This window comes from Taudactylus pleione, unplaced genomic scaffold (genome assembly GCF_031769625.1).
Source record: "Taudactylus pleione unplaced genomic scaffold, aTauple2 ptg000145l, whole genome shotgun sequence".
NCBI lineage: Eukaryota > Metazoa > Chordata > Amphibia > Anura > Myobatrachidae > Taudactylus > Taudactylus pleione.
The window spans coordinates 7,476,493-7,503,034 of NW_028284547.1; the positions used below are offsets into that span (position 1 = coordinate 7,476,493).

Sequence of the window (26,542 nt, forward strand, 5' to 3'; positions counted from 1 at the left end):
ATAGCTAGTGAGCAGATTTGACAAGAACAACTTAGTTTGAACACAAATGTATACGGATGATAGCAAACCCCTTATGCAAATGGCTAAGGCTATGTGGCCAATAGTAGCCACTGATAAACAGATCCCATCAGTGATGGGATGCTCTATCCTGCCGTCCTTCAAATGGGGGAGAAACATTAGAGATAGGGTGGAACACAATGACAGTCATTTTTCAATAGACCAATCATTTCTTTACTCGCAAGCCAGGCAATTGTAGATGCATGGGTTGCACGACGTGCAGCTTTTTAGAAACAGATGACAAATTCACCCATCCTAGATCAGGCAAAGTTTTTCAAATTAAGCATCCACTGACTTGCTCGAGCAAATTTGTAATTTATTACATTAAGTGCCCTTGCAGTTTGCTATATATAGGGAAGACGACATGCCAGTTAAAATAATGTATGGCGTTACATCATTTCAACATTAGGGCAGCACTGGATGGCAAGAGCTGTGACCAGCCTGTCGCACACCACTTTCTACAGTTTAAACACAATTTGTCGAGCATTAGATATAAAATGATCGATTGGGTGCCCCCTAGTATTAGGGGTGGAGATAGAGGCCACATACTTTTACAGAAAGAGGCAAAATGGATCCATATTTTGCAGACTGTACAGCCTTTGGGTCTGAATAAAAATCTATCTCTGACATGTTTTTTGTAATTATGCTGTTTACTTTAAATGATGCTCTTACTGTATTTTACAAGTTTTGGCTATCTTCCATTATGCTTTAGCATGCGTGTAACATTGTATATATGCAGCTGGGGGATGACTATCTATAGACACTTCACCCCTGTGTACTGTCTGCTCTATATTGTTTATAGCTATGTTACAGCAGCACTATTGCAGTGATTGTTCATCGCATAGTTAATCCTGTGAGTCAGTTTCCCTTCTCTGTTGTCAGGTTGCTATGGTGATGGCACTGGGTGTTTTCTGACCATTCCCCCAGGCCCTCTCTGATGACGTCATCAGCTTGAGCCACAACTAGGGATCGTGGAGGTGACAGCACATGGGTGAGTTATCTGTTATATATTGCACTGTTTTTATTATAGGTATGTCTTGATAAAAGCATTAAGTTGCTGAAACTTTGACAGCATTTCTGGTTTGACCTAATTTATTTACATCTGCTGCATAAGTCCCATTGAGTGCCCTCTCTCTGTTTTTTACTTATTTAACCCATGGTTGACTGTGTCACCAGGGCTGTTGATATTTTATAGGAGAGTGCCGGACTATTATTCTTACATATATTTATATATGTACATATATTATATTTTATTGGACCATCTTCACTTCTTCACTTCTACTGCATTTGGCCACCCTCCCCCTGCACCATCACTGCTCCAGTCTAGCTGAACCATTTCAAATCTCCTCATTTGGCAGTGCACCCAGTGTCAATTATTTGTATGTTTATATATATATATATATATATATATCCCATGTCTTGGCACTCAACTGGACTGAAAAAAACCACAGCTCCACAAGGATTTGCACATAGGGGTTTGGGAAACCCTGTTTTCTCTTTAGGCTGCAGTTATAGGGTAACCTCTGGTCCTGCCTATACCTATTTATTTTATATGCTGTTATGGGATACAGGCAACCAGTGGCTTAGTTGCACCATTTTACAATATAATGCAGAGTACTCATAATACAGTAGAAGGAAGGTACAGTAAGACAGCAATAGGAAGGTATGAGGGAAAGAATAAGGAGGGATAAGAGAGATCAGAGAGGAAACCTGTAGGCTGATGCAAAGCAGCATGTAAAGGTTCCTGTTGAAATATCCAGAACACAAATCTCAAAGGGCCAATTTAATTAGATGTGAGGTTTGTGAACTACCATTATAAAAGCATGTAATCTCTATCAACTGCCCCACAACACCCCCCTCACAGCCCAATTTCACCCTGGACTCTTGGATTTATCTAAGCAGACCTGAGTGCATGCAAACAAAATCCATGAGTCCTGTGTTACTGTGAGTGTGGCATATACAGTCAGGTGCATAAATATTGGGACATTGACAGAATTTTCATATTTTGGCCTCTATTCACGACCACAATGGCTTTGAAATGAAACAAACAAGATGTGCTTTAACTGCAGACTTTCAGATTTAATTTGAGGGTAATTACATCCAAATCAGGTGAACGGTGTAGGAATTACAACGGTGTTACAACGGAATTACAACGGTGCCTTTCAAGGTGTCCATTATAACTGGATGAAACGCGTTGGGCCACGCCACTTTTTTGTATTAGCAACGAACTTGATATTAATACATGCATTTGTGCACATATTGGGACTTATACTACATGTCCATTTTTGCTATATTAGACTCTGGTGAGTCTTATGTTATTATTTTATAATAAAACCCTTTAATTATACTGAAGTACACAGTCTCCTTAAGTACCATCACCCCATTTCCACCATACTTCCTCTGAGCACCGGAACGAGGGATACCAGCAGGAACTGACTTCACCCTTGGTAAGTACATCCATCACTTACCTACCTGCATGATCGCGTATACCCTGTTCCTGATACTGTGCATATGCATTACATTTTGAGGTGGAGAGGAGATAGAAGAGGTTACGTGCAATACCGAACACCCATCCTACAGAATTAAGGAAAGCATCATATAAAGAACATCCATCCCACAGATTTGCATAAGACATTTTTCTTAAGACACTTTTATTTCAAGTCCCACGAGAGTTTATTTGGACATTGTGGATACGTTAGAAGACATTTCCCATTCAGGGATAGGAGTACTTTTAGAGACATTGCAATCAATTATAGAGCGCACTATTTAGAGATTATCACCACAAATTAGTTGCATTTAGAAACCCAGAGCGCACCACTAATATAATTATTAACTAATCTATGAATACATCTACTTTCTAATTGCAAAAGTTTAAGGCCACGATTGCCACCACGTATATCATTAGGTATATTATCTATCAGTCTGTAGCGTAGTGATGCTAAATTATGCTTAGCTATCACAAAGTGCCTAGCTATAGGCTGATCGCTAGCCCCACTGTTAATATCTGCTCTAATGGCCGATCTGTGGGCTGTCATACATTCCTTAAAGGACTGCTCCATCTTTCCTATGTATGAAAGTCCACAGAGACAAATGATCTTATAAACAATAAATTTAGAGGGGCAAGGTTAATCTATACCTAATATAGTATTTTTTGCCAGAATGAGGGTGATAAAATACGTCTCCTGTAATCCTAAAACTGCAGGTAGTGCAGGAGCACTTGTGGCAACTATTTTTACCCGCTAAAAAGTTTACTTTATGTTTATCTTTAGATTTATTGATGTTAGTTTTGACTAAGTAATCTCTGAGGTTACGACCCCTTTTGTAGCTTGCCATCAATTTAACCTGTTATAGTCCAAGATCATTATCAGTTTGTATCATGGGCCATAATTTTTTTGACACTCTGTTGGAGAAAGACAGATTGGTGCAGATGAGAGAACACAGACTACCATAGTTCAGAGACCACACAGCAGTAGGGATTGGGGAAGACAGATTATGTGTGAATGGGGAGTAAGACAGAGTGGTGCAGGTGGTGGGGGGAGACAGAGTTGCACGGTTGGGGGACCAGAGTAGTGCAGATGGAGGAAGAAAGAGTGCCACAGTTGAGAGAGAGACAGCAACGTGGCTGTGGAGAAAGCACGGATGCAGGGCGATGCGGCTTGGGAAAAACATTGGTGCGGATGAGGGAACACAGACTATCACAGTTGGGAGACCACAAAGCAGTAGGGATTGGGGAATATATAGCAGCATGGAAGCATATAGGGGAAGAAAGTGTACATGCATAGACAGAGTATGATATTTTTAAAAATAAGGGAGCTGAATGTGTATTCTAAATGAGATACATGTTTGCAGTGAGAAGGATGTTGGAAGCCAGTGAGATTGTTTTGGTGATCAAATGGGAAGATTGTGGGCACTAACTGGGATGTGGGAGCCACATAACTGCTCAAACCTCAGTTGCATAGACTGCATGTGTGTATTCCAATGAACACACAATTCTGTGAAATAGCAGCACCACCATTTTGTGAGTGACAGCAATCTCATTCTGTGAGAGTGCTGAATCTGCCATTAACCACAGGGTGTGATGGCATATCATATCTGTATTGCGCAAGGAACACACCCATTAAGGCATCAGTCTTAATGATTGTAATTTTGTTGCTTTTTGAAGTTTGAGTGGCAGTAGGCATGTGGGGTAAACATTGTATTTTTTCAATCATTAAACCAATTAAACCAATTAGGAATAATACAGACATACCTTAACCAGGGTCATTTTATTGAATTTTCAAAGATCACGGTAACAGGTTGAAATACTTGAGTCAGAACTAATAGTGTCAGAATTATGAAGCACCTATCATTATCTGACTCAAAAAGAACTATATACAAGCGCCAATATTTTTTACATTAATAACTCCCTCACTTATTAAGAGTTATTCCTTTTAATTATAAGAGTGCTTTCTTGTTTGTTTGTCCTAATTACCTTATCCATTTAAAAAATAAATAAATAAAAGGAACATTTTCACAATTAATTATCTACGAGCTATGATAGTGCCCAAAAAATAGTCTTCAGTTTTTATATCATACATAATATAATCATACTGACTTTAGGGTCTACCACCAATCTAAAAAATATTAATTTTAGCAACTATATATTACAGAATTTTAGGTTCTAATACTATCACATAATCTTAATTCCTAAACATTGTGGATTTCAATTTGTCTGTTTTTGCACAGAGTAATCTATAAGATTCTATGGACTCAATCCAATTGAGATATCTGACAGATAATTGTATAGTGTATGCCCAGCATTAGACGGTGATTATGTGGATCTTTCCATGAAAACTTATTATTTCAATCATTAATCAATTAGGAATAATACAGACATACCTTAACCAGGATAATTTTATTGAATTTTCAAAGATCATGGTAATTGGATGAAATCCTTGAGTCAGAACTGATAGTGTCAGAATTATCATAAAGAACTATATACAAGCGCCAATATTTTTTTTACCTTAATGACTCCCTCACTTATTAAGAGTTATCCCTTTTAATGATAAGAGTGCTTCCTTGTTTGTTTATCCTAATTACCTTATCCATTTAAAAAAACAACTAAAAGGGACATTTTCACAACTAATTTTCTATGGCTACGAGAGTGCCCAAAAAATAGTCTTCAGTTTTTATCTCATACATAATATAAATATACTGACTTTAGGGTCTACCATCAATCTAACAAATAAAAAGTTTAGTGACTATATACTGCAGAAATTTTAGGTTCTAATATTATCACATAATCTAAATTCCTAACCATTAATAATTTGGGATGGTACTGCAGAGCATTTTAATGATTTTATGATATATTTAAATCAGAATGCATATAACCTTTCTTTTACTTCTAATTTTAATAAGGACTCTATTGATTTTTTAGATTTAACATTTCCTCGAATAATAATGAAATTAATACTATGAATTTTGTTAAAACTGTAGATTCTAACAGTTATTATATTATAAAAGTGGTCATGCGAAACATTGGAAAGATAATATACCATTTTCTCAAATTTGCAGAGTTAAACGTAACTGTAACAATGAGGATATTTGTATGAGTCAGCTAGATATTTATAAAAATAGATATGTGGATAGAGGTTATCCTGATGAAATTACTAAGCAAGCTGTGGAAAAAACCCAGAACCTACCTAGAAAGAAAGACCCTACTTGAATATAATAGTAGAAACAAGTCTAACAAAGACCAGGTTCTCTTCATTACAGAATTTAATGACCAGGAGAAAAAATTTAAAAAAGTTATTCACAAACATTGGGGCCTCTTGAAGGATGATCCCATTCTTTCAGGGCTTCTACCGGACAAACCTCAGGTGGTTTTCAGAAGGGCCCGCAACTTAAAATATATATTAGCACCTAGCTCCTTACCACTTATAAAGAAAGAGAATAAGGGCATTTTTGGTACAAAAATACGAGGTTTCCACAAATGTGGACACTGTATTATTTGTAAATTTGCACATCCATCATCATGTACTTTTTCTAATATAGACAACATGAAGATTTTTAAAATTCAAGATTTTATGAATTGTAACACCACTTATGTTGTTTATCTTTTAGAGTGCGGATACGGATGAAAGTATGTGGGCAAAACTAAGTGCCCACTGAAAATTTGCATGCAAGAACATGTTAGGAGTATTAGGAGCAAACTAGATAATCATGCGGTGCCTAGACATTTTTTGAATAATCATAATGCGGATCCCAGTAGCCTGAGGTTCTATGCAATTGAACATGTACAAATGGGGAATAGAGGTGGAGATCTGAATAATAAGTTATCCAGAAGGGAGATGTTTTGGATCTTTAACTTAAACACTTTAAACCCAAATGGTTTAAACTAACAATATGAAATCACTCCATTTTTATAGCATCTGTATAATTGTGTATAGAGGTAGTTAGAAAGTAAATATATACATCTCTTTTAGGTTGATTATATGTATGGTTTTAGGTATAGTTTAGTTGTATTGTTGTAATTTTATTGTAACTGGATGTCACTTTAGCCCACTATATATATTTATACATACCAATTATTGGATTAAAAATAATATGAGAATTACAGCCATTAAACGTGTAGTGGAATCACATGCAAAATGGCCGTCTCCATATTGTAAATAGGACTCCTAATAAATGGTGTATATCCTTGTTTTTTTATCATGTGGAATGATAGTTCCACATGATAATTGACCTTCTACACATGATTCTCAACTCAGTGGGGAAGATGCTGGACTCTCCCTAATTAAGCTATAGGTTGCATCTAGACATCCTCCTGAAGAAGTCTGGCCATTTGGTGTCTTGATGAAATGCGTTGAGGTATCTCTGGTGTTGGTGGTCCATATCCTCTTGCTGTTGGTCCTAACCAGATATGCTGATCATTCTGTTCTTAGATGTATGTAACTATTATTTTTTATTAAATGTGGTTTTAAATTTACTACTCATTGGTACCTTATTTCTTTTCTTACCTGCAAATCCATTTGAGTGACATGGCGAATATAAGGACAAAATCGTGAAAGTCCTCTGGTATGCCTATATGCACTTTATTCTTTTTGATTGCTGGACTGGTACCTGTTGCAAAGAATAGCACTGAACACTGTGCACTTTATTTGTGGTGAAGCACTTTATTTTGCATTTTTGCACTTTTGTGGATGCTGCTTGCTTATTTGCACTTGTTTGAAATAGGGTGCAATAGATCATCAAGTGGCACATGCACTTTGGCTTGGAGACACTATATATATATATTTATATATATATATATATATATATATATGTACATCACAGCATTAATTTATTTTTTTTCTCTTTGTGTCTAAATATCACGCTATCCTGATTTGAGAGTTGCAGAAGGAGTTTGTTTTTGACTGGACATTATTTAAAGTCACCTTTTGAAGAATTTACACTAGATGGCGCTAACGTCTGACTATTATTGAACATATATATATATATATATATATATATATATATAAGGTATATAGGTCTCAGCTCCATCATAGTATCTTACATAATACTCTTTATTTTAGGATTCTTATATATAAAGAGGTACAGTAAATATGTGGCAGCTCCATCACAGTATAATACATATTACTCTGTGCATCAGGTTAGTATATGTAAATATATATATATATATATATATATGTGGCAGCTCCATCATAGTATCTTACATATTACTCTTTATTTTAGGATTCTTATATATAAAGAGGTATATACAGTATGTGGCAGCTCCATCATAGTATAATATATATATTACTCTGTGCATCAGGTTAGTATATGTATATATATATATATATATATATATATATATATATATAGGTGGCAGCTCCATCATGGTATATTATATGTGCATCATGTTAGTATATATAAAGGGGAATCTAAGATACAGGCCCTTTTTAGGGGTCAATCCAATTGATTGTGAAGGGTATGAGTTGCCATTGCCACTGCATTAAAAATGCCAGCAACGACACCTCGCACCCCTGATGGCCTGTTCCAAGCCCAAATTTGCATAATTTTGCTCAGAACCCTATGGAGCACTCGTCACGATGACTTACACCTATGACTACATGAAGCATGTAGGGAAAAGGGGTTGGGGATTTCCTAAGCACTGGTGGTGAACACTCAAAATATGGTTTGGAGGTAGTTGTGTTCCAAAATATAATTGATTGTGAAAGAAATATATGTATAATAGTCTCTTTTTGGAGGTGCACCCTTGAGAGTTATATTGAACTTGTACATGGAAGGAGAAAGAAAAGTACTCTCTTTTTGCGGGGCACTCAACCTACCTATTCAGTATAAAATTTAGCTTTAAATGGTATGCCACTAAAATAATAGTGATATAAATAATTTTACATATTATATCAACAAAACATCTGTACAAAGACAACATAGAACAAAAAACAAACATTAACTCTGGCCGCAATTAGGTCCAGTTGATAAAAAAAACTGACTGACTTGAATCAAGGAGATCAATATTGTCTAATCTCTTAGTTCCTGATTATGGTAAATCAAACGTGGTAGTCAGACAGGGGGCCAAAATGATTAAAACAAGATATTATATACGTCAGGAAAAAGATTTTTCCTTTTGCTGATAGCGTTGGTGAGCACCAATTTACATCATAATCCTATTAATTCAGGTTTATACACTGTTATATGTCTGAGAGTTAAATCCAAAAATAGATATGTAAGCATTAAACCATTTTGTGCTAAATGTATATATATATATATATATATATATATATATTATATATCTATATATCTTCATGCATATATCTATAGATAAAGCTCAGGGTAACAGGTAAATTAAGAAGCAAAAACATGATAATATCAAGATTTTGTAAAGTAGCTGCTCCTAACTATCTCTTTCACACTGCACTTTTCTTACTATGGCGGTGCCCTGGGGCAGCTTAGCTGGGCTGGTTTGGGGGTGTCCTGCGCTCTGGATTTGAATTGTAGTATGGTAGGGATCTACCCTACAGAGGTTACCTGGATATGGTGGGTAGGCCCATAACCTTGGCCAAGATTATGCTAAAAACCTCTATTGATTGCAAAATTTTATTGCATTTATATATTATTAATAATTTGGAGTTGTGCACCTAAGATTTGTCTGTTTTTGTGCCTGCAATTAGTCTCATCAGGTAGCACCTCCCACTATATATATATTCAGGGTGTGCAGTCCAGAAATCTTTCCCATATACTCCATTTAATGTGCTTCATTGCACACCTGAGGGAAAGGAGACACCCTCAGTCTGGATTAGCACCCCTACCTTATTGGATTAAAAGCATGGAGTCTTGTAATGAATATGCACATTAGTATTAGGCACAATTTTAGGTAAGTCCTACAAGTTTTATATACTGTAGTGCAACTTTGGTTCATTTTTGGGGCGTGGGTCCCCCTGGATTGCATTTGTTGATCTGTTTGAGGGCACCGCATTATAACACATTTTTATTTTATAACACATTTTAACCCTTCACTGTTTGTTTATTATATATGTACCTCACTTTTTATTTTCATTCTTTATATGCAGCAGTAGCTGCTCCTAACTATCTCTTTCACACTGCACTTTTCTTACTATGGCGGTGCCCTGGGGAAGCTTAGCTGGGCTGGTTTGGAGGTGTCCTGTGCTCTGGATTTGAATCTTAGTATGGTAGGGACCTAACCTACAGAGGTTACCTGGATATGGTGGGTAGGCCCATAACCTTGGCCAAGATTATGCTAAAAACCTCTATTGATTGCAAAATTTTATTGCATTTATATATTATTAATAATTTGGAGTTGTGCACCTAAGATTTGTCTGTTTTTGTGCATGCCAGTGACATGGCCTGCAGGACTACTTCCGATCCTGACTAAGGAGGAAATTGATGAGGAGGGAGATGATGGTGTGGTTTGCAGGCACTTGGATACAACAGGACAATGGGATTTAGGTGTCCCTGGATTGCTTACGGTCTTAGCCAAAGTTTCTGAACTTGACAGTAACTTTTTATGAATGCGCTGCAGGTGCCGTATAAGGGAGGATGTTCCTAGGTGGTTAACGTCCCTACCCCTACTTATTTCACCTTTACATATGGTACATATGGCAAGACAGTTGTTGTCCGGATTTGGATAGAAATATTGCCAGACCAAAGAGGTGGAATGTTTGGTCTTCTGCCCAGGCATGACCGTGATGGTCTTTTTCATCCCACAGACAACAACTGTCTCCCCTGGAGCCTGATTTAAACAAACCACATCACCATCAGAATCCTCCTCGCCAACTTCCTCCTCAGCGCTAGCTACACCAGTATCCTCATCCTGTTGTACTTCTACAGTGACATCTTCAATTTGCATATCAGCAAGTGGGCTGTGGGTGCTCCTTTCAGCACTTGCAGGGGGTGTGCAAATGGTGGAAAGAGCCACCTCTTCCTGTCCAGTGCTGGGAAGGTCAGGCATCGCAACCGCCACCACACTTGGACTCTCCTTGGGGATTTGTGATATCTTCTTAGAATGCACAGTTCTTCGCTGTGCTTTTGCCAGTTACACTCGTTTGATTTTTTTAGTGGGAGGAGGGCTTCCATCGTCATGTGAAGCTGAACCACTAGTCATGAACATAGGGAAAGACCTTAGCCGTTCCTTGCCACTCCATGTCGTTATTGGCATATTGGCAAGTTTACGTTTCTCTTCAGATGATTTAAATGTTTTTTTAAGGTAATTTTCTTGAACTTTGTCATTTGGGATTGTATGTGCCCTCTACTATCACATTGGGCATCGGCCTTGGCAGATGACATTGATGGCATGTTATCGTCTATGTCATGACTAGTGGCAGCAGCTTCAGCACTAGGAGGAAGTGGTTCTTGATCTTTCCCTATTATATTTTTATGTGAGAAAGTTTGGTTCTCCATTTATGTTATATTGATATATATGTGCGGCTAAGGAGCACACAAACACAGAAAATATTTTTTTATTTTCGTTGGAGACTAGTGCACTTTGTGGGTTACACCACCCTTTAAGAAAGAGCCAGCTGGCTCTTTACTTATGGGACACAGGCACACACTTGGCGCTGCTCCTTTGTTAATGCACGTGCAGCTACAGCCCACACAATTCACAAAGACAGAAAAAAAAGGAAGAATTTTTTATTCTTTGTGGAGCGCACTTTGAGGGTTACACCAACCTTTAACAGACAGACGCATGCTTGGCACTGCTGCTTTGAGGATGCACGTACAGTGCAGACAATTCACAAACAAAGAAAAAAATATTTTATTTTTGTTGGAGTGCACTTTGGGGGTTACACTACCCTTTAACAGACAGATGCACACTTGTCGCTGCTGCTTTAAGGATGCAGGTGCAGCTACAGCCCACACAATTCACAAAGACAGAAAAAAAATAATAATTTTTTATTCTTTGTGGAGCGCACTTTAAGGGTTACACCACCCTTTAACAGACAGATACACGCTTGGCACTGCTGCTTTGAGGATGCATGTACAGTGCAGACAATTCACCAACACAGAAGAAAATATTTTATTTTTGTTGGAGTGCACTTTAAGGGTTACACCACCCTTTATCAGACAGACGCACGCTTGGCGCTGCTGCTTTGAGGATGCACGTACAGTGCAGACAATTCGCAAACACAGAAGAAAATGTTTTATTTTTGTTGGAGTGCACTTTGAGGGTTACTCCACCCTTTAACAGACAGACGCACACTTGTCGCTGCTGCTCTGAGGATGCACGTACAGTGCAGACAATTCACAAACACAGAAGAAAATATTTTATTTTTGTTGGAGTGCACTTTGGGGGTTATACCACCCTTTAACAGAGATGCACGCTTGTCGCTGCTGCTTTAAGGATGCAGGTGCAGCTACAGCCCACACAATTCACAAAGACAGAAAAAAAATAATAATTTTTTATTCTTTATGGAGCGCACTTTAAGGGTTACACCACCCTTTAACAGACAGATACACACTTGGCACTGCTGCTTTGAGGATGCATGTACAGTGCAGACAATTCACCAACACAGAAGAAAATATTTTATTTTTGTTGGAGTGCACTTTGGGGGTTACACCACCCTTTATTAGACAGACGCACGCTTGGCGCTGCTGCTTTGAGGATGCACGTACAGTGCAGACAATTTACAAACACAGAAGAAAATGTTTTATTTTTGTTGGAGTGCACTTTGAGGGTTACTCCACCCTTTAACAGACAGACGCACGCTTGTCGCTGCTGCTCTGAGGATGCACGTACAGTGCAGACAATTCACAAACACAGAAGAAAATATTTTATTTTTGTTGGAGTGCACTTTGGGGGTTACACCACCCTTTAACAGAGATGCACGCTTGTCGCTGCTGCTTTAAGGATGCAGGTGCAGCTACAGCCCACACAATTCACAAAGACAGAAAAAAAATAATAATTTTTTATTCTTTATGGAGCGCACTTTAAGGGTTACACCACCCTTTAACAGACAGATACACACTTGGCACTGCTGCTTTGAGGATGCATGTACAGTGCAGACAATTCACCAACACAGAAGAAAATATTTTATTTTTGTTGGAGTGCACTTTGGGGGTTACACCACCCTTTAACAGACAGACGCATGCTTGTCGCTGCTGCTTTGAGGATGCAGGTGCAGCTACAGCCCACACAATTCACAAAAAAGAAAAAAAAAGAAGAATTTTTTATTCTTTGTGGAGCGCACTTTGAGGGTTACACCACCCTTTAACAGACAGACGCTCGCTTGGCGCTGCTGCTTTGAGGATGCACGTAGAGTGCAGACAATTCAGAAACACAGAAGAAAATATTTTATTTTTGTTGGAGTGCACTTTGGGGGTTACACCACCCTTTAACAGACAGATGCAAGCTTGTCGCTGCTGCTTTGAGGATGCAGGTGCAGCTACAGCCCACACAATTCACAAAGACAGAAAAAAAAGGAGAATTTAAAAAATTTTGTGGGGCGCACTTTGAGGGTTACACCACCCTTTAATGGACAAGCCAGCCGGCCCTTTACATATGGGACACAGGTGCATGCTTGGCGCTGCTCCTTTGTTGATGCACGTGCAGCCACAGTGCACACAATTCACAAACAGAAAATATTTTTTTATTTGATTTGGAGTGAACTTTGGGGGTTACAGCACCCTTTAAGGGTCAAGCCAGCTGGCCCTTTACCTATGACACAGGCACACGCTTGGCGCTACTTTGTTGATGCATGTGCAGTTACTGCGCGCACAATTCACAAACACAAAAAAATATATATATTTTTTTTTTGGAGTGCACTTTGGGGGTTACAGCAGCCTTTAACGTTAAGCCAGCTGGCCCTTTACCTATGACACAGGCGCATGCTTGGCGCTACTTTGTTGATGCACGTGCGGCTACTGCACATGCAATCCACAAACACAAAAAATATATTTTTTTTTATTTTTTTTGGAGTGCACTTTGGGGGTTACTACACCCTATAATGGTCAAGTCAGCCGGCCCTTTACCTATGACACAGGCGCACGCTTGGCGCTACTTTGTTGATGCACGTGCAGCTACTGCGCACACAATTCACAAACACAAAAAATATATTTTTTTATTTTTTTTGGAGTGCACTTTGGGGTTACAGCACCCTTTATTGGACAAGCCAGCCGGCCCTTTGCTTAAGGGATACAGGCGCACGCTTGGTGCTGCTCCTTTGTTGATGCACGTGTAGCCACAGTGCACACAATTCACAAACACAGAAAATATTTTTTTATTTGGTTTGGAGTGCACTTTGGGGGTTACAGCACCCTTTAGCGGTCAAGCCAGCCGGCCCTTTACTTATGACACAGGCGCATGCTTGGCACTACTTTGTTGATGCACGTGTGGCTACTGTGCACACAATTCACAAACACAGAAAAAATATTTCTTTTTTTTGCACTTGGGGGGAGCACCCCTGATGGACAGAGCACCCCCTGGACAACACTACAGCACCCCTTTAGGACTGGGACATTGCACAGGCCTATGGAGTGGACACAGCCCCTATGGACATCTGACTGCACAACACAGTCCTGCCAGCCCCTATGGACTTTGGAGGAGTGGACATGGCCTGATTCAGAGTTGGACACTATTTGCACTCGCTCGTTCAGAAAAAGGTGCCGGATATTTAAATAGAGCGCTCTCTCTTTGCGGTCTGTTGACGCCTCTATGTCTGAGCGACATAGAGTCTCGCTATTTTGTAAAGACGCCCCCTGGCCATTTGCATCATACATCATCTCCACTATTTATTAGATTTATTCGAGTACATTGAAAGGCGTCTGAACTGCTCGCAGTGCTTGTGGTTGGATTTTCCTACCGCAATCATGCGATCAGTTCAGGCTAAGAGACAACCAAGTGACGTGGTCGATGACGCTGCTTTGTTAATTATGCACACCCATTAAACGACCATTTTGACCATTTGGCACGCCTGCGTTCGGATCTCCACTCCCCATTTTCAAGCACCTTCCCCTGTTACCACCCACAAACGCCTCATCCTGTCACTCAAATTAGTAGGCACTTGCTATTTTGCGAACACACAATTTCCGACCGCACTGACTGGTTGGCACATGCGCATTACGACCCATACACATGCGCAGATGTGCGGACATCGCTCAGAGCGAACGAGTGGCCGCTTACGAGCGGCTCTGAATCAGGCCCACAGCCCTATGGACAACAGCAGCACAGCACAACACAGCCAGCCCCTATGGACTTTAGAGGAGTGGACACAGCCCCTATGGACAACAGCAGCACAGCGGAGCACAGCACAACACTACGCTACACTACACTACACAGCCCAGCCAGCCCTAACTCCCACCCTCCCTCTTCACTGTCCACAGCCAAGTGAGAAAATGGCACCAACGCGGGTACCTTAGATAGAATCCAAAACCCGCGAGACCCGGAAGGCGGGATGATGAAGTTTTGCCTCAATTTCAGATCCGAGTCAGGTGGGAAAAGTCGAGCCTGACTCGGATCAGCCTCGGATCGGGGGGGCTCGGGGGGGGTTCGGATTTCAGAAATCTGAACCCACTCACCCATAATAACAGGCTAGTTCATTTAAACCAATATAGTCCATTTATAGTTGTAAGACTCACATGTAGAGGTAGTATTTATCCGATTCTTGGTATTTCACACTCTCCTCAGATATATACAGGTTCATGCAGGTAACAATCATTGGTCTTCTGCATAGTCTTGATTTGTTTAGCCCATGAACCAAAACAGTATAAACAGTAGATTGGTGACATAGCTGACTCACCACTGGCAGGAGAGTAGGGAGATGCCTTTGTAGTTGATAATTACGTGTGATGTTGCTGGGAGCCAGCCATTCCAGGGATGGTGTAGAGTGGGCTGGGTCAGGACAATATTTGTGTCTCTGTGGGGTCCCCCAATGTGTGGACCCATCCTCCCCACCTATAATCCAGCCATGTCCTGGTGCATCAGCTGACAGTAGTTGTGACAGGATTGGTAGCATGTGTTACCCATCTATGGTCAGTGCAGGGGGTGAGTAAATAGCTAAGTTATGGTTTTTTAGTATATTTATAAATATATCATTTTCTGTATATAAAATTACACTATAACTATAAAAGTCATTTTACTCATATAACATTTATGATTTTAAATATAATCTATTTTTCTTGCAGGAGAAATAAAGAGCAGGATCCCCACGAAGACTATTTGGTAAAGGGACATTGGCCCTCATTCAGACCCGCTCGCAAGTGCTGAGCACTCGCAAGTGGGTTGATGTTTAAGGTCTGCGCATGCGCAAGCCCCGGAGCGAGAGAAATTCTCTCACTCCGGGGCTCGCTACAAACGTCCCAGCTGTCCTTGTTGATCGATGGCTCACCCCATTTGGTAGGTGGGCCCGAGGGGGTAGCTGACCAACTGGAGGTGTTCCTTAAGGAACGCATGCCATTTGTGGGCGGCTGCACTGACATCAGCAGTGATGTCAGTGGGGAGCTTCCAGCTCGATCAGAGCAGGAAGCTCCCTTGGGCTTGCGGTTGTCGAGACCCAACCTTAGGGTCTCGTCGCAAGCCCTGATGGCCGCGATGGTCTTGACCAACGCAACCATCAACCTGGTTGGTCACTAAAGCTGTGGGTGGTAACCCACAGCTTACCTAGCGAGCAGGAGGCACTGAAAAGTCAAGTGGCCGCCCTCATTCTGAGTGAGCGCTCACTTCTTGCGACCACCTCTGAATGAGGGCCATTGTTCTTTGATAAAGTCAACTAAAGATGCTATTTCTTCTTACACCTCTAAAGGATTCCCAAAATATTCTCATTTTCTGGATAAGAGAAACCTTTTACAGCTAATTTGTTTCTAATCTAATACTTGATGAGTCTCACAGAAGAGAAACCACATCTGTGCTCTGAGTGAGACAAAAGCTTTACATATAAATCAGATCTTATCTCACATCAGAGGATTCACACAGGAGAGAAACCATTTACATGTTCTGAATGCAGCCAATGTTTTTCCCATATCTCAAATCTTGCTAAACATCAGAGGATTCACACAGGAGAGAAGCCATTTACATGTTCTAAATGCAGCCAATGTTTTTCCCATATCTCAAATCTTGCTAAACATCAGAGGATTCACACAGGAGAGAAGCCATTTACATGTTCTAAATGCAGCCAATGTTTTTCCCAAAAGTCACAACTTGTTACACATCAGAGGAGTCACATAGGAGAGAAACCATATGAATGCTCTGAATGTCACAACTGTTTCGGATGTAAAAGAACATATTAATCACATGAGGAGACACTCTAAGGTCCTGAATGTATAATCTGTTTCTTAAGTAATTTAAATAGTATCACTTCAATATATTTACAAATGAGGAAATTTTTAATTTCTGATTGTGACATATGCACCAGTGTAATGTAATAAAAATTGTGTATGGTGAGACCCCCAAAAGTTTCTGAAATTTTAATTTGTTTTAAAATTATTTTTTCACTATAATGACATAGATCGGTGCCAGTGGCATCACTAGGGGGTGCATAAGGTGATACCATCTGAGAGGGTGACACCAAATTAGTAGAGCTGCTCTGCTATGTTGGTGTCACGCCCTTAGATTGTACCAGTAAGCAGCGATAATAGATGTGCGAATGCTTCTGTCATCCACACTGTACCCAGAGAGGCTGAGGGCTGCCTGGGCAGAACCTTATAGTAATGTGAATGGGGGTATAACATGCAATCATGTCCCCATAATGTCATAAAACTGGGAGTGTTACTCTGTGAGCATTAGGCCACGCCCCCTTCTGCAAGCGCACATGCCTTGTGCCTGCACAGTAATAGATACAGGGGTGTCAGGCTGGAATAGGAGCACTGGGCGGTGGTATTAATAACCAATTATACAATAGTATAAAACTAATTAGAGGGAGAATTTTATTTGCGTAGTGCACTGGTTTAATATATAACTTATTTTATTTTCATAAAAGGAAAATTATCTAAAGTAAAAAAATATCAGTGAAATATAAAATATAGTAAGGAAAGTGACAAATAGGTATAATAATGTGATATACAAATCATTGGGGCTGGTCTAAGTGATGATGATGCAGCTGATCTCTATAATATACAGCTGCTCTTCTCATACAGGGGCTGGGACTAAATGAGGAAAGAACATTTTATCCAGTAAAGATTTCCAGCAGCTCCTCTCAGTACTGGGATTTCTGCTATGTGGTCTATTCAATTACATGTGACTCTCTCTTCCACGAGTAAGCGCAGCTATATCCCGCACTCACAGTAACACAGGACTCATGGATTTATGTTTGCAGACCCTCAGGCCTGGGAAGAGAAAACCAAGATTCCATGGTTAGATTGGGCCACAAGGGGGGTGTCATGGGGCAGCTGATAGAGATTACATGCTATTGTAATGACAGGTTACAAACCTCACATCTAATTGAATTAGCCCTATGAGATTTGTGTAGTGGATATTTCTATAGGAACCTTACATCCTGCCCTGTTTCACCCTACAGGTCTCCTCTCTGATCTCTCTTATCCCTCCTTATTCTTTCCCTCATACCTTCCTATTGCTGTATTACTGTACCTTCCTTCTATTGTATTATCAGTACTCTGCATTATATTGTAACAAGGTGCAACTAAGCCACTGATTCCCTGTATCCCATAACAGTATATAAAATAAATAGGTATAGGCGAGGTCATAGGTTACCCTATAACTGCAGCCTAATGAGAAAACAGGGTTTCCCAGACCTTTATGTGCAGATAGATATAAAAAGAAGGATTCTCTGGTGCTGAACGAGGGTCATTTATATATATAGGTTGAGTCTCCCATAACCAAAATGCTTGGGACCAGGGGTATTTTGGATAACAGAATATTCCGCATTTTGGAATATGTGCATATCATAATGAAATATCTTGGGAATGGCTCCCCAATATACACACATAATGCATGTATATGTTATATACACCTTATACACACAGCCTGCAGGTAATTTTATACAATATTTGTAATAATTTGTGCTTTAGACAAAGTTTGTGTACATTGAACCATCAAAAATCAAAGGTTTCATTATCTCAGTCAAGCCCAAAAAAATCCGTATTTCGGAATATTCCGTATTTCGAATATTTGGATATAGGAGACTCAACCTGTACATACATATAATTGACACTGGGTACACTGCCAAATGAGGGGAGGAGAGTCAAAATGGATCAGCTGAACTGGAGCCATGATGGTGCAGGGGGAGGGTGGCCGAACACAGTAGAAGTTGGAATGGTCCAAGAAAATATAATATATATATACTCATACAGTATATATATATAAATATATATATATATATATATGATATTGGTGGGGGATATTTAAGTATGTTGTTTTATGTATATGCTCATTCTCCTCGACCCTGACAACGGGGTAACACCCGAAATGTAGGATTAAAGGACGTTTTTTACTTACTATTGAAAAGTCTCCAGAGTGCCTCTCACATGTGGCTGTAATTTACAACCTTGGAGTGCACCAGAGCATTTGCTGTACATTACATGGAGTGCTGGGTTTTCTGGATTTCTAGATGGGATACTCATTGCTGGAAGTTTCTGAATGAGTACTCTAACCAAGGCACAGCACGTGGCAGTGGAGTGGAGCTGGTATGTGGATGTTTAACATTGTGTTATGTGACTGGGCATCTGTTGTTTTATTGTAGTTGGGTTTTATACCTTACTTAGGGGTGGGATCTTTGTATGGTTGGGGTATATTAGAAGCATAGGTAGCCTTTGGCTTTACATCTTGACAAAGATCCATGGGTGCATTGAAACATCGATGTACTAAATACACACTTTTGAAGTTGGAATAAACACTTTTTGATACTTTTAAGTCTGGTGAGTGCATCCCTTACTCTTATGAATTTGTATGGATCCCTTAGCAACAAGGATTTAGAACAGCACCCCAGCAGATGTTCAGGGAAATGGAGTGAGTGTGGACCTGTAGGATTGTGTGTGTGTATATATATATATATATATATATATATATATATATATTATAATATATATTTATATTTTTATATATATATATATATATATATATATATATATATATGTATAGCCAATGAAAACAACATGATTTAGGATTTATCTCAGTGTAATATAAAGGGATATTGCCAGGTTTGGCCACAGCTCATTCATATAAATCAGGAGATAAGGATATGTAGTTTGTAGGACCCGCTACTGATGCCCCTGATCCTGTAGCACAGGGTGGACAATCTTAAAGTTTCTATGAAGTTGCCCTGGAGGGTTCTATATGTCAGTACTGAGTGTTGCACATGTACTGTAGCAGGATGGTGACACTGTGCAATGTTCATCAAAACTGCTCACTCCCGCATAGTCACAATCCATGATCTTAAAACTCATAGATGACTGCACTGGCAACTAGATCCCTGAAGTTCTGCAACTAAGTCCCAGGTCAGCACTTTAAGGGGGTCCCATGGTCAGCACCTACCTGCAGCTCTTATAGTTGCTCTCTCTGGCTCTAGGTACTGTGCAGCAGGACTGTAGGCAATGCTGCTATGTGTGCCTGGCATTTGATCCTTCCGTACCGCAGCACCAGCACAAACACTTTTCTGCACCACACATCCTCCATGTCATTCGGGAGGGTGTAGAAGACCAGGAGGTAAGCTGCCCCCCTGCCCACACTACTGCAGATGCTGGTGCGTAGAGAAGGGCTCTTGGACACACTGCCCCTAGTCTTGACACCTGCTGCTGCTCCTGTGATCAGAGGTGCAGATGTCATTAGTATTGTGTAGGAGAGAAAACCAAGGTGCTGGTGCTGCCGGTATTGGGGTTGGAATTAGAGGTGCATGCACCACCATTTTAGACTGGGTATCGGAGGTGCAGGTGCTGCCAGTATTGGGGTGGGAATTGGAGGTGCAGGTGCCGCTGGTATTGGGGGGAGAATCAAAGGTGCAGGTACTGCCAGTACTGCCTGGAATGCTGCTGTCTCTCTCCCTGCAGCTAGCACACAGCTCTTGCCTGGGGGAATGGGAGCCAACATCACTAGCCCTCTATCAATCCTAGTGGTTACTAGGCTAGGATACAGAGAGGCAGCAGTAGCATTGGTACTGGTGGCACTCTGAGGAGCTATAAGAGGTGAGTGTAACAAAAGTAGGCAGACACTGATGGCCAGTGTCTTCTCACTTATTGTTCAGTCGGGGGGGAACTTTCCCCCTACACTAGTTTAATTAGTTGGCAAAAATCAAACATATTTGATTTACCCAACTAGTTTGAAAAAACATTTTGGACATTTTTGGTGTGTGGGAGCAAACATATAATTATCGTTTACTCCCACCCACTAGACCAGAGGTTCTCAAATGCGATCCTCAAGGCTCCCTAACAGTTCAGAATTTGAGATATCCATGGTTGAGCACAGGTGGCACATTCTGACAATGGATAGAAGCCTCAATACATTTTTGCAAGATAGACCAGACGTAGTTTTTCGGAAAGCCCCTGATATTAGGAAAAAATTAGTCTGTACCTATCTTAAGAATGACAAGGGAACCACACAGAGTACTTTTGAAGGAAACAGCATGAGAGAGGGTTTTTACCACTGCGGAAGGTGAGGGAATTGCACAAAATTATATTATATAAGCATGAGACCAGCCTGTAAGATAGTATCCAATCAGACCAAAAAAGAGTTTAAGATCAGAGGGACCCTATCCTGTGACAGTGATAACTTGATTTACCTTTTAGAATGTCCATGCGGACTGCAATACACAGGACACACAACAAGAACCTTGAAAACACGGATCTATGAACATTGTAGAAACATTTTGAAAAGATTTGAAAATCACAGTGTCTCAGAAAACTTTAAAACCACATATAACTCTAATCTGAAAGGTCTTAAATTTGTGGGCATAGACAAAATCCACTACAACTGGAGAGGAGGCAATAGAACAGAGAAAATAGATAATGTAGTAAGCCGATGGATCTATGACCCGAAGGTCTTAATATAGATCCTTAGACTGAGTATTTAGCTTATCCTCCATGTACTCTCATTATCATGATCACAAGAAGACTATAGGACAAAAGTCACTATAATTTTGTTTTGCTAGATTTTTTTATTTTTATTCTTATTTTAATTTTATTTTATTTTATTTCAAATACACCTTTTATTTTATTTTATTCCATTTTATTTTTTTTATCTATTTTCCTCTATCCCATTCTAATTTTCATATATAATCTTATTTTAAAGGAACTGTACATTGTTAAAAATCTTTAACAATAAGTGACACTTCCACACTACAGTTCAACATATAAACCTATCCAAAATGGCCACCGTTACTGTTGCTAATAAGACAGGCCACATAGATTTTAGCATCTAAACAACCACACAAAACATGGCTGTGCCCACCGCTGCAGACGTGCAGTCAGTGATATGCACAGGACAGCGCATGATCCCAGGACATCTCCTGTGGACTTACATTGGAGGAGACATGTGAGTGCTGTTACTGTTGGAGCCCATTCAACCCCTAGCACAAGACAGATGCAGGCGCGCAATGCGCATGCGCACACCATGGAACCCGCAATTCAGGGATAATTAGCAGATTAGCCAGGTATATATACAAGGTAAGGACACAGCATGGATGATTTGCCCTTGAAAAAGTCCCAAGGAGGGATGAAATGCGTTGGTACATTACCTAAATTTGCATACGTTTTTATGCTTTTGACAACCACCCTGTTTGTGTGGTTTTGTGCATTTGTACTTATACTTAAAATAAACAAGATATATTAAGCCATATCATCAGCCATCAGTGTTTATGCTGCACCTAATGGGCCCCTCACTGACACATACTCAGCCTACCTAGACGCAGGGAGGAGATGGAGACCAGCAGATACCTTGATTGGTTAAGTACATTTCACCTACCTGATACTGCAACGTAGTGTCCTATAAGTACCCTGATATTGCGTTTCTTGTTATTGAGGTGGCGTTAGCTGCACCGGAGATGGCACCGACAGCATCCTGAATCGGCTTTATATCATCATCTTCCTCATACAACATCCAGCCTAAAGTTTTTGCCCACCTGATACAGTTAGATAGACTTCAATTGCTAACTTCTCTTGGCACAAGACTGCATCCATTAACTGGTTGGCCATCTATACTCACCTCATTTATTCTAGTTACAATAAACAGACTCTTATAATGAGAGCATATTGAACATCCAGCCTCAAGTTTTTGCCCACCTGTAGTCACCCCCCTCACGTGTACAAGAAGGACATATACTAGACTATTTGAAGAATTGGAATATGAGCACACCATTACACTTATAGAGCTCATAATCGCACACACTCATATATAAACTTATCCACATAATAACCACACTTCCATATCTATTTACCACAGAGTGCTTTCCTCTTTTTGATTTGTATCTCTGCTGATATAATCACACAGAGAACTGAAGAGATGCCTGATTAAAGGATGTCATAAAAATTTCATTAAATTAAATAAATAATAATAATTAAAAATAAATAGTCAATATAATAAATAATAATAAGAATAATTAAAATAAATAATAAAAAACATAAATAAAAATTATATACAATAAAGAATGTCATTAAAAAATTCAATAAATGTGGATGTTATTAAAAATGGCCTGTAAAAAGGACAATTTTAATGACATCCACAGGTTTAGTTGGAGTTACCCAGGTTTCAGAGGAAATGGAGGCGACCCGGGAAAAAACCAGGATGAGGATTCAGTGAAAACAGGGTCTAAGCCGGGTACAACCCAGCAAAATGCTGATTTAAAAATCCAAGGACAGACCTGGGCTTTTGGTGGAAAAGTATTAGTTTAGCATTTGTTTGGCCTATAATCTAATATGCTATTAATATGTGATTTCTAAGGGTGGTGACACTAATAAATGTATCTTCTGCCTCTGCTGTGGTGATTCTCATGGGAACTTGTAACATGATTGCGCTTTATGGAGTTTGTTGCTGCACTTGATGAAACTTTCAAAGTTGTTGCAATTTCCCAGATTGTCCGACCTTAATCTCTTAAAATAATTATGGATTGTCTATCTGTGCTAATGTGAGCTGTGCTGGACATACAGTATTATGGACTTCTACATCAATGTAATATTTACGAACATAAGATACAATTAAATCATTGTGGCCCAACATTTTCCACCTCTAAATTTTACTCATGTTCTAAATAAAAACTACTTGTTGGGGAGCATTTGAAAAAATGTGTACACAGACACACCTTCACTATTTATGTAAATCTAAGAATCTCATATTAAGTGTTTATATCATAATGTCATCAATATTCAAGTTTGTACAAACTTTTGACTTATACTATACATATATCTATTGAGGTCATTATTTATAGAAACTCATTGTGAGGTTCCTGCTTATATGTTGAAAAGATCTTTCTGCTAAAACTCTCAGACAATAGGTGATGCCTATACAAAAGATCCCTTTGGTGACATAACAGGATCCCAGAGGCTGCTATGATCTAATTAGAATGCAAGGTGTTACCCCTGCCAATGTGTAATTAGCATTTCCCATTGTAGTAAGTGACCTTAGGAATATTTACACCTCATTTACAAGACAAGGAGCTAGGCACGGGAAGCTGCTGTGTTTATGTGTCACCTCTCAGTGTAAGAATTCCTTCTGGTCATCCTGGGAACTATGGAGAGAGATGGGGGAGGAATGACTATAAATAGGATGTATCAGGCTACTGATAGCTGATGGAAGAGCTGCTGATTTAGTTGCTGGTTGGAGAGCTGGATGGATGGAGGAGTAAGAAAGAGACAGACAGAAGAATCTCCAGAGTAAGGTACAGTAATTACATTATACATAAGACTATATTGATATATACACAGATATTTGGAGATAGTATTATGTAGATGTTGCATTATCATCAATACTTAAAAAGTTTCACCTTAACACAAGTTATATAGTTAGGGTTAGTGTATAACCTGTTGCTATATGATTAGTAGAGACACATTTTGTCACCCATTAACAGGTTCTAAATTGAAAATTTGCCATTATGTGACATGTTCCAGTATTTTCGTGCCCTTGTAGCAAATATTATATTGGAAAGAAAGAATGCATGTTTAAGGAGCACATGGCATTGCAAAGAAGTGCAATATGTAGTGCTCTAAACAAAGGCAGTAGTGATCAACCTATGGCAAAGCACTTCCTTGAAGCCAACCATACCTTATCCTCCTTGAGATATAGAATAATTGATTTTGTTCCCCCCAAAATACAGGGGTGGCAATAGATCAAGGGAGTAGCTTAGATGTGAAACAAAGTGGATATACAGGCTGGGTACCATGGCACCGATTGGGTTAAATGAGCAACTGAATCTGCAATGCTTCCTATAATATGGTTTATTCAACACCAAGATGTCTAATGGTTTTTGTTCCCTTGCCTACTGTATCCTTGTCCTTCTCTACTATACTGTATATTATCTATGTCGTCTATTTAAATATTATCCATCCAGATTCTCCTAACATGATCTCTGAATTTGTTTAATATGGAGGTAATCTGACTTCAATTGTAGCTACCATACTGCTATAATAGTAACTTGTAGCTGTCATATATGGTAATTATAAGTAAGAGTATTTTCAGACTTGTAATGATGGATTATATCCACTAGATGGCACTGTTACCATTGGTTAGCACTATACTGCTCTAACATCCGTTTTTTATATGTATTGTAACCCTTCCAGGCTTCCATACTTGCAGCCTTGTAGTTTTTATGGTGGTGGGAGTCTCACTAATGATGTCACAGCTGCTGCATTCCCGGAAGGCAAGCAGCTATATCCCCTTCCGTAGATTGACCATGACGTCATCAGCCAGTGTTCAACATCATTCCCTACCATCCAAGTGGGCATAGAGGGGTAATATAACCATGTGGCGAGCGTAGCATGCCACCGTGCCCAAAGTGTGGCAAGCGAAGTGAGCCCGCAAGGGGTTAACTTTCTTATTTTGGTGGACTGCATGGGCAGGAAACTACACTTCCGCCCTCAGTGCATGTCACTTCCAGGTACAGAATCTGAAGTGGTAATAGTCGGGCTCCAGCATGCTGATCACAGGGTGAGAGTATAAGAAAGGTAAGATTGTCTCATTTTACTCTTATTGTATCCTGAGGAAAGAACTAACTTAAAGGTTCTGAAACATTGATAATAACTACACGAGTGCTGTGTCCTTTGTGAAGTCATCGTGAGTGCTGCCCACTGCTGCATATATTATCATTTCCTTCCCTGGGATAGGTAATTAAGGAAAGCACCTGATGCCGGACATCCTTTTTAGCCCTAAGGAGTGCCGGACACAATTGCTCTCTCTCTCTCTATATATATATATATATATATATATATACATAACTTTTGTCAGTACTAAGTGATCTATTTATCTATATATTTATTTATTTCTCTACAACAATATAGTATCTACCAGCAATGTTGAAGCGTGTGAACTATATTTATTTATTGGCTATATATACTGTATATATATATATATATATATATATATGAGGGGTATCTAGGTGACCACTCCATCATAGTATCTTACATATTATTTTTTGCATCAGGTTAGTATATATCAAGGGGTATCTAGGTGGCAGATCCATCATTGTATCTTACATTTTCATCTGCACATCAGTTAAGTATATATAAAGGGGCATCTAGGTGATAGCTCTATCATAGTATCCTACATATTACTATGTGCATCAGGTTAGTATATATAAAGAGGTATCTAGGTGACAGCTCCATCATAGTATCTTACATATTATTTTGTGCATCAGGCTAGTATATATAAAGGGGTATCTAGGTGACAGCTCCATCATAGTATCTTACATATTACTCTGTACATCAGGTTAGTATATATAAAGGGGTATCTAAATGACCATTCCATCAGAGTATCTTACATATTACTCTTTGTGGAATGGGATTGAAAAGCCGGTGGCTGTTTAGCCACAGGTTCAAATCCCAACAGCAGCTCCCCGACAGGATGAAGATACAGACAGAAGCAGGAAAGTACTGTAGCCTCCCTTAGTGGTGCCTAACCCTA

At 39.5% G+C, this 26,542-nt stretch overlaps 1 pseudogene; it reads left to right on the forward strand.

Moving 5' to 3' along the window:
• The window catches only part of LOC148522680 (uncharacterized), a 208,860-nt pseudogene that overhangs the window by 38,501 nt on the left and 143,817 nt on the right, over positions 1–26,542 (forward strand).